We start from the raw sequence: 16213 nt of genomic DNA, 5'->3' as shown, positions 1-16213 counted from the left end.
ATTTGAAAAGTCCTGTTTCCGTGCCTCTATACTGCAACTGCACCTGTCTGCAATCACAGTACCTAATCCTGACCATATACATATAATATGTATGTCTCTATCATCGATATTTCACAAAAAAAATAGCATATTACAGCTGCTCAATGTCTTTTCCATATTGTTAAACACACACACTCACTGATTATTGGAGATTGCCTGTACTCTACCACCAAATACAATATGGTGAGTGTATAACTTATGTCATTCATGTGTCATCCTTTGCCAGTCTTGTAATGCTGGGACTTGTAGTTTTGAAATAGTTGGAGGTACACTGTTTGGATAACTCTTTTTTACAGCAGTGTTGTCTGCAGCTGTGTGCCTACAACTTTTGCAAATCTAAAACTCCCAGCATGCCCAGACATCCTTTGACTGTCCAGGCATGCTTGGAGTTGGAGTTTTGCAACAGCTGGATGCAAATGATTGATAAAACTATGTGACAGTCGTGTTTCTGCAGGCTGTGTTCCTTACAAAGAAATAAAGGGAATGTCCCTCACAGGTGCATTATATGAGTCAGAGAACTGACTGTCACACACGTGTTGCTTTTTAAAGTGGGAGATTTATCAAAACCTGCGTATAGAAAAGAAAAATTGACCAGTTGCCCATGGCAACCATATTGCATCTTTCAGAGAAGCAGTCTGATTGGTTGCTATAGGCAACTGCTCCACTTTTCCTCTACACAGGTTTTAATCTCCCCCATAGTTTTTCTAAAAAAACAACGCGTGTGTGACAAAGTCAGCTCGACTACATCCGCCTCATACAATGCACCTGTGAGGGACGTTCCCTTCGTTATTTCTATGTATGGCTACGTTCACAAGGAAATGTTCCGTGCGGACATTCCACAGACAGTGGAGCGCCGGCAGTACATGCTGGCAATAGGACCGCTCGGAAATGCACAGTCTAATAGACCAGTGGTTCTCAACCTTTTTGGCGACTGTACCCCCCCAAAGGCTGAAAGTATGTATGCGGGTGGCCCTCGTGCTGAACTTATACGCTAGGGGTACCTGTGGACAAAAGGCGTGTGCTTACCTTTATACAAATGCGATACTTAATCCCCTTGTGCCTTTATTCTCCCCTCCTGCAATTATTCCCCTCTCCATCTTAATCTCCTTGCCATTATTATCCGATATGTCAAAAGGGGATCAGAGGGAGGGGGAATAATGGCACAAGGGGATAAAGATGGAGGGGGGGAATAATCATTACCCCCCTCAATCTTTATCCCCCTGTGCCATAATTCCCCCCTCCCTCTGATCCCCTTTTGCCATTATCACTCTCTCCCTCTCCATTTTAGTGCCCTTGTGCCATTATTTCTCTCCCCCCACCCATCCCCCCTCCAATCCCCCTGGGATATAAAATATCTATCTATCTCTATATATCTATAGAGTGGGGATCTAAAGTTTGGGCACCCCAGATAAAATTTTTTATTAATGTGCATAAAGAAGACAAGGAAAGATGGAAAAATCTCCAAAAAGGCATCAAATTACAGATTAGACATTCAAAAAAATGGCGTCTGCAAAAGTTTGGCAACCCTGCAGAGTTAAATGGGTACTCCGCCCCTGGCATCTTATCCCCTATCCAAAGGATAGGGGATAAGAGGTCAGATCACCGCGGTCCCGCTGCTGGGGACCCGGGGATCGCCGCTGCAGCACCCCGCCATTATTACTGTACAGAGCGAGTTCGCTCTGTGCGTAATGACGGGCGATAAAGGGGACGGAGCAGCGTGACGTCATGGCTCCGCCCCTCATGACATCACGGCCTGTCCCCTTAATGCAAGTCTATGGCAGGGGGCGTGACGACCACCACGCCCCCTCCCATAGACTTGTATTGACGGGGGCGGGCCGGACATAACGATGATCCGGCCCCTGTATTGCCCGTCATTACGTGCAGAGCGATCTCGCTCTGCGCAGTAATGATAGCGGGGTGCTGCAGTGGCGATCCCCAGGGTCCCCAGCAGCGGGACCCCAGCGATCTGACATCTTATCCCCTATCCTTTGGATAGGGGATAAGATGTCTAGGGGCGGAGTACCCCTTTAATATCTTGTACTGCCCCCTTTGGCAAGTATCACAGCTTGTAAACGCTTTTTGTAGCCAGCAAAGAGTCTTTCAATTCTTGTTTGAGGTATCTTTGCCCATTCTTCCTTACAAAAGTCTTCCAGTTATTTCAGATTTCTGGGCTGTCTGTCACGCACTGCTCTTCTAAGGTCCATCCATAGATTTTCAATTATGTTGAGGTCAGGTGATTGTGAAGGCCATGGCAAAACCTTCAGTTTACGCCTCTTGATGTAATCCCCTGTGGATTTTGAGGTGTGTTTAGGATCATTATCCATTTCTAGAAGCCATCCTCTCTTTAACTTCAGCTTTTTTACAGATGGCATCATTTTATTGAAATCAATTTTCCTTCTACCCGTGAGATGTTCCCTGGGCCACTGGCTGCAATACAACCCCAAAGCATGATTGACCCAGCCCCATGCTTAACAGTTGGATAGAGGTTCTTTTCATTCAATTCTGTTCCCCTTCTTCTCCAAACGTACCTTTGCTCATTCCGGCCAAAAAGTTCAATTTTAAACTCATCGGTCCACAGAACTTGTTTCCAAAATGCACCAGACTTGTCTATATGTTCATTTGCAAAGTTCAAATGCTGATTTTTGTGGTGGCGATGTAGAAGAGGTTTTCTTCTGATGACTCTTCCATGAAGACCATATTTGTAGAAGTATCTCTTTATAGTGGAATAGTGTACCACAACTCCAGTGTCTGCCAGATCTTTCTGGAGCGATTGTGCCGTCAAACGTGGGTTTTGAATGGTTTTTCTCACAATCCTGCGAGCTGTTCTGTCTGATATTTTTCTTGGTCTTCCAGATCTTGCTTTAACTTCCACTGTTCCTGATGACTGTCATTTCTTAATTACATTCCGAACAGAGGATATTGACATATGAAAACGTTTTGCTATCTTCTTATAGCCTTCTCCAGCTTTGTGAGCGTCAACTATTTTGAGTTTCAGATTTCTAGACAACTGCTTAGAAGAACCCATGGTGCTGATTGTTGCGGCAAGGTCAGATTAGTCTGGGCATTTAAAACCTTTGAGATTGACATCACCTGGTCTTCCCAGATGAGGATTGAGAACAATCCATGACACTGGCAGGTCTCAGCTTTGAAAAGGGGCAGTGCATGCTATCAATTCTGCAAGATGCCCAAACTTTTGCAGATGCCATTTTTTGTTTTCTGTTATTGTGAAAGTGTAAATGATGGAAATAAAATCTAACTTATGTTGACATATTATAAGAATGTCTAATCTGTAATTTGATTTTTTCCATCTTTCCTTGGCTTCCTTATGCATATTAATACAAATTTTAACCTGGGGTGCCCAAACTTTTGATCTCCACTGTATATCTATATATAATTCCTCCCTCCCATACACTTAGTTTTTACTGCTCCCAGAGTCCCGTTCGGCACCACACAGAAGGGTGACTTCCTCCTGCGCTGTGCGGCACCTCTGCCCAATGTCAGGGGACGTCACACGTCTCCCCAGCAACCACACAGCTCTCGTAAAGTAGCCGCGGCCGGAGCTGCGGCTGCAATACTTTACTGTGAGCTGCCGCGGCCATTCCCCGCAATGCGCTGACAAATACTGGCCAATGTACGGCCGGTATTTGTCAGAGCATTGCGTACCCCCTCAGACAGCCCTGTATACGGAAAAATAAGAGTTAGGCTAAGTTTCCCCTTTTTTGCAAAAAAGTCAATAAAAACGCCTAATCTGTCGCAATGCGTTTTTTCTGTGAAAAAGAAAATACTGTGGCCAGATGTTAGCTGCACGTCAGTAGGGTACTGCAAAATGCCATATCCAATTGGCGTTTTTCAGTTTGGTGTTTTTTTTAATCCTTTTGGCTTTTTTTTTTTTAAATTTTGTGCTCCCTGTCAGTTTTAGAAAAACGATCTAATGTTGAGACTTTGGTGTTTTTTCGGGAAGATCTTGGAGTCTTTCTCCCACAGAAGTGAGTGGGAGTGAAAAAAACGGCAAAAAAAAAGCCATGTGGGTTTTAATCCCTTAGGTACTAAGCCTATTTTTACCTTTTTACCGTTTTTTGCATTTTTGCTTTTTCCTTCTTCCCTTCTAAAAATCATAACGCTTTAAAATTTGCAGCTACAGAGCCATATAAGGGCTTGTTTTTTGCTTCACCAATTGTACTTTGCAATGACATCACTTATTTTATAATATAACCTGCGGCGAAACAAAAAAAATTTTTTTATTTGGTGGATGAAATAAAACAAAAACGCCATTTTGTAACTTTTGGGGGCTCCTGTTTCTACGCAGTGCAATATTTGGTAAAATGACATCTATTCCGTAGGTCCATATGGTTACAAGGATACCCAATTTATAAAGTTTTTCTTTAATTTTAATACTTAAAAAAAAATTATAAAATACATGCACCAAAATTAGTTAGTTTAAAATTGAAATCTTGTGACCCCTATAACTTTTGAATTTTTCAGTGTACGTGGCGTAATTAGGGCTACTTTTTGCGCCGTCATCTGTAGTTTTTATCGGTACCATTTCTGTTTTGATCGGACTTTGAGCCCTTTTTTATTAATATTTTTATGGTATATGAAGTGACCAAAAATGCACAACTTTGGACTTTGGTATTTTTTTTACGTGTACGCCATCGACCGTGTGGCTTAGCTAACCTAATATTCTAATAGTTCGGACATTTATGCACACAACGGCACCACATGATTTTTTAAATTCTTTATTACCGTATTTTCCGGCGTATAAGACGACCCCCAACTTTTATAGTTAAAATATAGAGTTTGGGATATACTCGCTGTATAAGACTACCCCTCTACCACGATGTATGGTACCTTACCAGTGATTGGCTGGTTGTTGTATACAAAGCCTGCTTGGATTGGTCAGCTCTCCCTCTCTGCCCAGCCCTTCCTGTCTCCAAGACTATCAAAGCGGTACATGCCTCTTTTACCTGTCTGGCCCGCCCTTGTATCCTCTTACCGTACCGCCTTCTATGCCTCTCAGATCTCGCACATGCGCCACCCTTGTATATCATTAACGTACCTCTCTCTCCGCCTCTAACGTATCTCTGATCTCGCAACTGTACACGAGCACCTCCTGTCAGATTTTGCACCTGCGCCGCCTCTCAGATCTTGCACATTCACGCCTGCGCCACCTCAGATATCTCACATGCGCACCGCTTCACTGCAGTACACAGGAGCGAGATCTGAGAGGCAGAGAAAGAGGTACGGTATTAGGATACATACGGGCCGGACGGTTGAAAGAGGCACGTTTTTCTGGGCACAGCACCGCTCTCTCTCTATCCATACCCCAGGTGTCCCGGCTGACTGCAGCACCCGGTGTATAAGACGACCCTTAACTTTTGAGAACATTTTCCTGGGTTAAAAAGTAGTTTTATACACCAGAAAATACAGAACATTATTTTATTTAAAAAAAAAAAAAATGGGAAAAGGGGGGTGATTTAAACTTTTAATAGGTAAGGGGTTAATGAACTTTTATTTCATTTTTTTACAATTTTTTTTTATAGCACGATCTTCTGATTGCATACCCTGACCAGTGCTATGCCATTGCAAAGCACCGATCAGTGTAACCGGCGATCTGCTGTTCTAGCCTACTGCACAGGCATGGAGCAGTTGATCGTCGATCGGACAAAGGAGAGGCAGGTAAGGACCCTCCAGTCGTCTGGTAATCTGATCGGGACATTGCAATTTTGTTGCGATAGTCCTGATCAGCTCCACTGAGCTGCCGAGATTCTTTTACTTTCGTTTTAAACGTCGTGATCAACTTTAATAGCGGCATCTAAAGGGTTAATGCCAGGCATCGGCCATGCCCGGCATTAGCCATGGGTACTGGCTGCCCGCAGCAACCAGGACCCACCAGGTTTAACCCGTTCTCCGCCGGTGAGAACGGTTTAAACCCGTTATACTGGACCAGGGCGTACAGGTACGCCCTGAGTCCTTAAGGATCGTGCATTCGCCCTGCGTCCCCAAGATTTAACATTGGCATTTTTTGCGGGCGGAGAACCACGATCTAAAACGTTTCTTTCGGATAGGGGATAAGTTTTAGTTCATGACATTTATCCTTTAAAATACTTCAGATTTGTTCGTTGCTGGCCTGCCCTCCCACTTACTTATTAAATGTAATCTTTAAAACCTGGATAACCCCTTTAATTCAAGGCTCCATATGATCCCTATGTACTAATTGTATCATAAGTTGGTTGTAGTTCTCAATACTGTTAACATAGCCATAGTCTCCCGCTCTGTTAGTGGTTTAGTGATAGGCAGTTGCCTTGTATACATCAGATGCTGTTTATGTTGGGGAACCATGCATGGTGCTGTAGTCTATGTAGTTTGCTATGAAATGTATGCATATAAGGCCATGAAATATAATGCTATATGGTATTTGCTTTAGTTTTGATTTGTTCTAATCTCAATTTGAGTATACTGTTCCTGTGCGGAGGGGTAATTGTTATACTTTATCTGTCATGTGTTGTTTAATTTACCTATATATAGTGATCATCCACACAGGTACTTAGGGTCTATGATTAAGGTCATGAGACTGAAATGCGACAAGCCTGATGCGTGGTGTTTTTATATTGTGTGCATTGGATTTATATTTTGAATTTTAATAAAGTTGATGAACTTTTACCCGGAAATGTGCTGGTGCACAAAATGTGTACAACTTTTTGTCAAAGTGATTTTGACTAAATTACTTTGATACACACTTTTTTCACTTTGCAGTGTTTGCTGATTTTTAAGTGCGACTTTTCTTTAAAAAAAAAGTGTCGCAAAGCCCTCAATGTGTCGCAAATCTACAAGAGTTCAGACTGGCTTATAACACTGTGAAGTCCTGCACCACAGGCTTTAAAGTTGCAGAAGAGTCGTAGAGGAGGAAACACACAATATGGTAGTGCTGGACCAATATGAATTTTTCCCATACCGCAATATCGGTTGGGCTCTCCCTCGAATGAATGAATTTTCAGCTGCAGCGCACTGTCGCCACATCGGGGAACTAATCATATGTGACCCACGGGCGCTGTTCTGCTTCTCCCCCCCCCCCCCCCCAAATGAATTATCAACCGCAGCACTGCACTGTCCCCCGCATTAGGGAACTAATATCGTGCGGGGGGGGGGGGGGGGGGGGTGGGAGAGAAGCAGCGCCCACAGGTCATATCATGGGGGTGGGGTGTGTGTGTGGAAAAACCATTAAATACCGTGGAACCACCATAACTTACAAAAATACTGTGATAAACATTTTTGTTCATACCGCCCAGCTCTACAATATAGTAATCTAAAGTTATTGATTATTGATTTTACGTGCACCAAATTTATCAACCTACATACAATATTATGATAAATATGTCGAACATAAGCAAAACCAAAGCAAAAATTAATCGATTTAAAAAACACTTTATAAAAGACACAATGCTAAAATGTCCCTTAACGCATTAAGGACGCAGGACGTAAATGTACGTCCTGGTGCGGTGGTACTTAACGCACCAGGACGTACATTTACGTCCTGTGCATAACCACGGGCATCGGAGCGATGCCAGTGTCATGCGCGGCTGATCCCGGCTGCTAATCGCAGCCAGGGACCCGCCGGTAATGGCCGACGCCCGCGATCTCGCGGGTGTCCGCCATTAACCCATCAGGTGCCGGAATCATTACAGATCCCGGCATCTGCGGCAGTGCGCGATTTCAATGAATGATCGCCCGCAGCGCTGCTGCGGGAATCCGATCATTCAGAGTGCCGCACGGAGGTCCCCTCACCTGCCTCCTTCCGGCTCCCGGCGTCTCCTGCTCTGGTCTAAGATCGAGCAGACCAGAGCAGAAGATCGCCGATAACACTGATCTGTTCTATGTCCTATACACACATATATATATATATATATATATATATATATATACATATACACATAGAACAGATCAGTATTAGCAATCATGGTATTGCTATGAATAGTCCCCTATGGGGACTATTCAAGTGTAAAAAAAAATGTAAAAAAATTTAAAAGTAAAAGTTAAAAAAAGTTAAAAATCCCCTCCCCAATAAGTAAAACGTCAGTTTTTTCCTATTTTACCCCCAAAAAGCGTAAAAATTTACCATATTTGGTATCGCCGCGTGCGTTTATGTCCGAACTATTAAAATAAAATGTTAATGATCCCGTACAGTGAACGGCGTGAACTAAAAAAAAAAGTCCAAAATTGCTACTTTTTTAATACATTTTATTTAAAAAAATTATAAAAAAATTTATTAAAAATAAAAGTTTTTTATATGCAAATGTGGTATCAAAAAAAAGTACAGATCATGGTGCAAAAAATTAGCCCTCATACCGCCGCTTATACGGAAAAATAAAAAAGTTAGAGGTCATCAAAATAAAGGGATTATAAACGTACTAATTTGGTTAAAAAGCACAACAATAATAGAAAAGTAAGTAATAATGGGTATCATTTTAATCGTAGTGACCCTCAGAATAAAGAACACATGTCATTTTTACCATAAATTGTATGGCGTGAAAACGAAACCTTCCAAAATTAGCAAAATTGCGTTTTTCTTTTTAATTTCCCCACAAAAAGTGTTTTTTGGTTGCGCCATACATTTTATGATATAATGAGTTATGTCATTACAAAGGACAACTGGTCGCGCAAAAAACAAGCCCTCATACTAGTCTGTGGATGAAAATATAAAAGAGTTATGATTTTTAGAAGGCGAGGAGGAAAAAATGAAAACGTAAAAATTAAATTGTCTGAGTCCTTAAGGCCAAAATGGGCTGAGTCCTTAACCCCTTAATGACGCAGGACGTATATTTATGTCCTGCGCCGGCTCCCGCGATATGAAGCGGGATCGCGCCGCGATCCAGCATCATATCGCGTCGGTCCTGGCGCTCATCAACGGCCGGGACCTGCGGCTAATACCACACATCGCCGATCACGGCGATGTGCGGTATTAACCCTTTAGAAGCGGCGGTCAAAGCTGACCGCCGCTTCTAAAGTGAAAGTGACCCGGCTGCTCAGTCGGGCTGTTCGGGACCGCCGCGGTGAAATCGCGGCGTCCCGAACAGCTTGCAGGACACCGGGAGGGCCCTTTCTTGGTGTCCGATCGGCGAATGACTGCTCCGTGCCTGAGATCCAGGCAGGAGCAGTCAAGCGCCGATAACACTGATCACAGGCGTGTTAATACACGCCTGTGATCTGTGTAAAAGATCAGTGTGTGCAGTGTTATAGGTCCCTATGGGACCTATAACACTGCAAAAAAAAAGTTTAAAAAAAGTGTTAATAAAGGTCATTTAACCTCTTCCCTAATAAAAGTTTGAATCACCCCCCTTTTCCCATAAAAAAAAAAACGTGTAAAAAAAAAATGTGGTATCACCGCGTGCGTAAATGTCCAAACTATAAAAATATATCATTAATTAAACCGCACGGTCAATGGCGTACGCGCAAAAAAATTCCAAAGTCAAAAAAAGCGCATTTTTGGTCACTTTTTATACCATTAAAAAATGAATAAAAAGTGATCAAAAAGTCCAATCAAAACAAAAATCAAACCGATAAAAACTTCAGATCACGGCGCAAAAAATGAGTCCTCATACCGCCATGTACGTGGAAAAATAAAAAAGTTATAGGGGTCAGAAGATGACATTTTTAAACGTATAAATTTTCTTGCATGTAGTTATGATTTTTTCCAGAAGTACGACAATATCCAACCTATATAAGTAGGGTATCATTTTAACCGTATGGACCTACAGAATAATGATAAGGTGTAATTTTTACCGAAATATGCACTGCGTAGAAACGGAAGCCCCCAAAAGTTACAAAATGGCGTTTTTTCTTTGATTTTGTCGCACAATGATTTTTTTTTCCGTTTCGCCGTGCATTTTTGGGTAAAATGACTAATGTCACTGCAAAGTAGAATTGGCGACGCAAAAAATAAGCCATAATATGGATTTTTAGGTGGAAAATTGAAAGGGTTATGATTTTTAAAAGTAAGGAGGAAAAAACGAAAGTGCAAAAACTGAAAAACCCTTAAGGGGTTAATGTTCAGTGCGGGAAGCAGTTGGTTTCAAACATTGTGTGGTGCTAGGTTACTGCAGCTCATATCCCATTAAAATCAATTGGAGCTGAACTAAAATAACCTGTCACCACAACTAGCTTCAGTTATTCATTGCCTATTTATGACTGGTTTATTTTTGAGGAGATTGCTCAGCCCACCTCGAAGGGAGTGATACCCTGCTGTGCATATGTGCATACATTGCATCAGCCTGGGAAGGGCTCTCCTCGTAAATACACCAAACGCGAAACTACAGTCATGGCCGTAAATGTTGGAACCCCTGAAATTTTTCTACAAAATGAAGTATTTCTCACAGAAAAAAAGTTGCAGTAACAAGTTTTGCTATACACGTTTATTCCCTTTGTGTGTATTGGAACTAAATCAAAAAGGTAGGGGGGAAAGAAAATAAGCAAATTTGAAATAATGTCACACCAAACTCCAAAAATGGTCTGGACAAAATTATTGGCACCCTTAACTTAATATTTAGTTGCACACACTTTGCAAAAAATAACTGAAATCAGTCGCTTCCTATAACCATCAATAAGCTTCTTACACCTCTCAGCCAGAATGTTGGACCACTCTTTCTTTGCAAACTGCTCCAGGTCTCTCTTATTGGCGCCTTTTCCCAACAGCAATTTTAAGTTCTCTCCACAGGTGTTTAATGGGATTTAGAACTCTCTAGCACTTTGTTGCCATCCATTTCTGGGTGCTTTTTGATGTATGTTTGGGGTCAAGGTCCTGCTGGAAGACCCAAGATCTCGGACGCAAACCCAGCTTTCTGACACTGGGTTGTACAGTGCGACCCAAAATCCATTGGTAATCCTCAGATTTCATGAGGAGCAGCTATACAACCCCAGATCATCATTGAACCTCCACCATATTTCACTTTAGGAACTGTGTTCTTTTCTTTGGAACCTCATTCCATTTTCTGCAAACAGTAGAATAATGTGCTTTACCAAAAAGCTCTATCTTTGTCTCATCTGTCCACAAGATGCTTTCCCTGAAGGAATTTGGCCTACTCAAGTTCATTTTGGCAAAATGTAGTCTTGCTTTTTTATGTCTCTGTGTCAGCAGTGGGGTCCTTCTGGGTCTCCTGCCACAGCGTTTTTATTTCATTTAAATGTCGACGGATATTTCAAGCTGACACTGATGCTCCTTGAGCCTGCAGGACAGCTTGAATATCTTTGGAACTTGTTTGGGGCTGCTTATCCACCATCCGGACTATTCTGCATTGACACCTTTCAGCAATTTTTCTCTTCCGTCTACGCCCAGGGAGATTAGCTACAGTGCCATGGGTTGCAAACTTCTTGATAATGTTGCGCACTGTGGACAAAGGCAAATCTAGATCTCTGGAGATGGACTTGTAACCTTGAGATTGTTGATAGTTTTCCACAATTTTGGTTCTCAAGTCCTCAGACAGTTCTCTTCTCCTCTTTCTGTTGTTCTTGCTTTGTGTGGCACACACTGACACAATTCAAAAACTAAGTAACTCCTTTTTATCTGCTTTCCAGGTGTGATTTTTATATTGCCCACACCTGTTGCTTGCCCCCAGGTGAGTTTAAAAGAACATCACATAGTTACATAGTACGGTTCAAAAAAGACATACGTCCATCAAGTTCAACCAGGGAATTGAAGGGTAGGGGTGTGGCGTGATATTGGGGGAGGGATGGGATTTTATATTTCGTCATAAGCATTAATGTTATTTTGTTCCAGGAATGTATCTAACCCTGTTTTAAAGCTTTTAAATGTTCCTGCTGTGACCAGTTCCTGAGGTAGACTGTTCTATAAGTTCACAGTTCCTATGGTAAAGAAGGCGTGTCGCCCCTTGAGACTAAACCTTTTCTTCTCCAGACGGAGGGAGTGCCCCCTCGTCCTTTGGGGGGTTTAACCTTGAACAGTTTTTCTCCATATTTTTTGTATGGGCCATTAATATACTTATATACGTTTATCATATCCCCCCTTAAACGTCTCTTCTCAAGACTTAACAATTGTAACTCCTTTAATCGCTCCTCATAACTAAGATGTTCCATGCCCCATATTAGTTTAGTCGTGCGTCTCTGCACCCTTTCCAGCTCCACAGTGTCCCTTTTATGGACTGGTGCCCAAAACTGAAAAGCATATTCCAGGTGAGGCCGTACCAATGCTTTATAAAGGGGGAGTATTATGTCCCTGTCCCTCGAGTCCATGCCTCTTTTTATACATGACAATATCCTGCCGGCCTTGGAAGCAGCAGCCTGACATTGCATGCTATTCTGTAGTCTGTGATCTACAAGTACACCCAGATCCACATGCTTGAAACTATCTTATTTTTCAACAATTTTGAAAGGGTGGCAATAATTTTGTCCAGCCCATTTTTTGAGTTTGGTGTGACATTATGTCCAATTTCCTTTTTTTTCCCCTACTTTTTTGGTTTAGTTCCAATACACACAAAGGGAACAAACATGTGTATAGCAAAACATGTTACTGCAATCCTTTCCTGTGATAAATACTTCATTTTCTAGAAAAATTTCAGGGATGCAAACATTTACGGCCATTACTGTATTTTCTAATTTGGTGTATTTACCCAGGCTAATGCAATGTATGCACAGCAGCGTATCACTGCCTTGAGAGGTGAGCTGAGCAATCTCCTAATAAATACACCAGTCAGAAATAGACAATGAATAACTGAAGCTAGTGGTGGTGACAGGTTATTTTAGTTCAGCTCCAATTGATTTTAATGGGATATGAGCTGCAGTAACCTAGCACCACACAATGTTTGAAACCAACTGCTTCCCGCACTTAACATTAACCCATTGGGTACAGAGGGTTTTTCCACTTTCGTTTTTTCCTCCTTACCTTTTAAAAATCATAACCCTTTCAATTTTTCACCTAAAAATCCATATGATGGCTTATTTTTTGCACCACCAATTCTACTTTGTAATGACAGTCATTTTACCCAAAAATCTACGGCGAAATGGAAAAAAAAAATTGTGCGACAAAATTAAAGAAAAAACACAATTTTGTAACTTTTGGAGGGATTCAGTTTCCATGCAGTAAAGTTTTCGGTAAAAATGACACCTTATCCTTATTTTGTAGGTCCATTCGATTAAAATGATACCCTACATATATAGGTTTGATTTTGTCGTACTTCTGGAAATCAAATCATAACTACATGCAGGAAAATTTATATGTTCATCTTCTGACCCCTATAACTCTTATTTTTCCGCGTATGGGGCATTACGAGGGCCCATTTTTCGCCGTGATCTGAAGTTTTTAGCAGTACAATTTTTGTATTGATCGGACTTTTTGATTGCTTTTTTTTTATAAATTTTTGTCATTATATAAAAAGTGACCAAAAATATGCTACTGTGGTCCCTCAACATACCATGGTAATCCGTTCCAAATGAACCATCGCTTGTTGAAACCATTGTATGTTGAGGGATCCCTGCAATGTAAAGTATAGGCAGTTATACTGACCTGTCCCTGCCGCTCCGGACAGTCACCGCTGCCCTGGATGTCGCCCTCCATCGCTGTCGCCGCGTCCCGGGGTGTCTCCACTGACCGGGAACATTGCTCTCACGTCGCAGTCATCACGTCGTTACGCATGCTAATCCTATAGGATGATGGGACAGTGTGCGTGGCGACGTGATGACGACTAAGGAGAGCGCCGGCGATGCAGGGGATCCCGAAGAGGACGGTTCGGAGCGCCGTGGACATGTAAGTGATCATCAACGGACCACATGGGTACCTTAAAACGGCTATCCGGCGGCAGCTGAAGCCGTTTATGCGATGGCCCCGACATACAAAAGCATCGTATGTTGATGCTGCCTTCAACATGTGATGGCCTCTGAGAGGCCATCGTATGTTGAAATTAGGGTATGCCGGGACCATCGTAGGTCGGGGGGGGGTCACTGTATTTTGGACTTTGGAATTTTTTTGCGCGTACGCTATTTACCTTGCTGTTTAATTAACTATATATTTTTTATAACTTGGACATTTCCGTGCACGGCGATACCACATATGTTTATTTTTATTTACACAGTTTTGTTTTTTTTATGGGAAAAAGGGGGTGATTCAAACTTTTATTAGGGAAGGGGATTCCCACTTATTTTGCAATGTTATAGCTACCATATAGGGGGCTATAACACAGCACACATTGATCTTTTACATTGATCAATGGTTTCTCATAGGAAACCAATGGTCCATGATTCTGCCGCTTGACTGCTCATGTCTGGATCTCACAGCACACAGCTATTTGGGACGCCACAATTTCACCATGGCGGTCCCGAACAGCCCCCTTAGCTAATCGACAGCACTTTAGACGAGTCATTCAACTTTGAATGCCGCGTCTAAAGGGTTAATAGCGCGCGGCCCCGCGATCAGTGCTGCATGCTATTAGTCACGGGTCATGGCCGTTGTTAGAGGCTGGGCCCGACCCACTATGACGTGGGGCCACGGCGTGGCCCCCCGAGTTATAGAAAGGGAGTGGGTACGCCCTTCGTTCCCAACAGGTTAAGGGACATTTAGCATTGTGTGTCTTTACAAAGTGTGTTTTCAATTGATTGAATTTTGCTTAGGTGCGACATATTTATCATAATATTGTTTGTGGGTTGATAAATTTTGTGCAATTAAAATCAATAATCAATGACTTCAGATTACTATATTGCATGTTTCCTCCTCTACGGCTCTTCTGCAACTTTATAGCCTGTGTTGCAGGGCTTCCGTGTTATAAGCAGGAAACACTGCAAAGTGAAAAAGTGTGTACCAAAGTAATTTAGTCAAAATCACTTCAGCAAAAAGTTGTAAACATTTTGAGCAGACACATTTCTGTGACTTTTTCCAACAACAAAAAAGTCTCTAAACCGGTTAATAGTTGGGGGTGTTTGCACCCCACTCATTAGCTACTGATGGCCTATCCTGTCTATAGGACACAAATGGTTTTTCCCCTGGAAAATAAATATTATCACATACCTTCAAAAGAAATCAAGTTTTGCGTGCTGGGATACCCCACTTAAGTGCATGCCAGTGTTATTCTGAAGGCCTTTAATTAGATTTTTTTTTTTTTTTTTACACACATTAAAGGGGTATTCCGGGATCAAAGCTTTTATCTCCCATCCAGAGGATATGGGATAAAATGTCTGACCACGGGGGGCCCTCCTCTGGGACCCCCTGTGATCTCCTTGCAGCACCCGCATTGTATGCGGTGCTGCGTCCCCAGTGTTGGAAATTTCCGGGTTTCCAAGACTGAAGACGTGACGTAACGTCACGCCCCCTCCCATAGACATGAATGTCACGGAGTAGTCGGGATGTCACGTCTCCAGTCTTGAAAACCCGGACGTTTCAGACACTGGAGACGCAGCCCGCATACAATGCGAGTGCTGCAGGGAGATCGCCGGGGTCCCAGCGGAGTGCCCCCCACAATCAAGACATTTTATCCCCTATCCTCTGGATAGGGGATAAAAGCTTAGATCCCGGAATACCCCTTTAAGGACACAGCCCATTTTGGCCTTGAGAACACAATCAATTTCAATGTTTAAAATTGAACAAATCAAATTAGTTTTTTTATTTGTGTAGTGGAATTGCATATCTGCACCAAATTTATTAAATGGTGAATGGCATGTGATAAATATGGGGTTAGTACACATTTTTTACTTAAATTTTTTTACTAGTACACCACTTTGTATGGTTTCTCCTCCTTTAAAAATGCTGTCCACAGTCTGGTCTGAGCATATGTAGATTTGGGACACATTGAGGGCTTTGTGACAAGTCACTATGATAAAATCAATTACCCCAGCATTAAAGTTACCACAAACTTGTGTATTACCACACACCTTTATTTCTTGTGTAAAGTCGAAGGAAAAGTTGCATATTTTACACTACGACAAATTAACCAATTTTTTTACCCAAAAAAAACAATTAAGTCCTTTGATAAATTCCCCCACCCACACCTCTTTCATCATTCCATCTTTTTATTACTGTAGTCTTTTTGTTTTGATGGGACTTTTTCATTACCTTTTATTAATTTTTTTCTGATACATGATGTGACCAAAAATATGCATTTTTGGCATTTGGTATGTTTTTACGTTTATGCTGTTAAGTGTGCGGGATCATAAACATATTTTATTAGTTCGGGCATATTTT

The 16213-nt window shown here is 42.0% G+C and overlaps 1 protein-coding gene across 8 annotated transcripts in view; it reads right to left on the bottom strand.

Moving 5' to 3' along the window:
* The window catches only part of TRIP13 (thyroid hormone receptor interactor 13), a 339103-nt gene that overhangs the window by 164643 nt on the left and 158247 nt on the right, over positions 1 to 16213 (bottom strand). The window lies entirely within an intron of this gene.

The sequence above is a fragment of the Hyla sarda genome, chromosome 5 (genome assembly GCF_029499605.1).
Source record: "Hyla sarda isolate aHylSar1 chromosome 5, aHylSar1.hap1, whole genome shotgun sequence".
NCBI classification, from domain to species: domain Eukaryota; kingdom Metazoa; phylum Chordata; class Amphibia; order Anura; family Hylidae; genus Hyla; species Hyla sarda.
The sequence above is the reverse complement of the archived record's forward strand: the minus strand, read 5'-3'. Positions and strand labels throughout refer to the sequence as shown.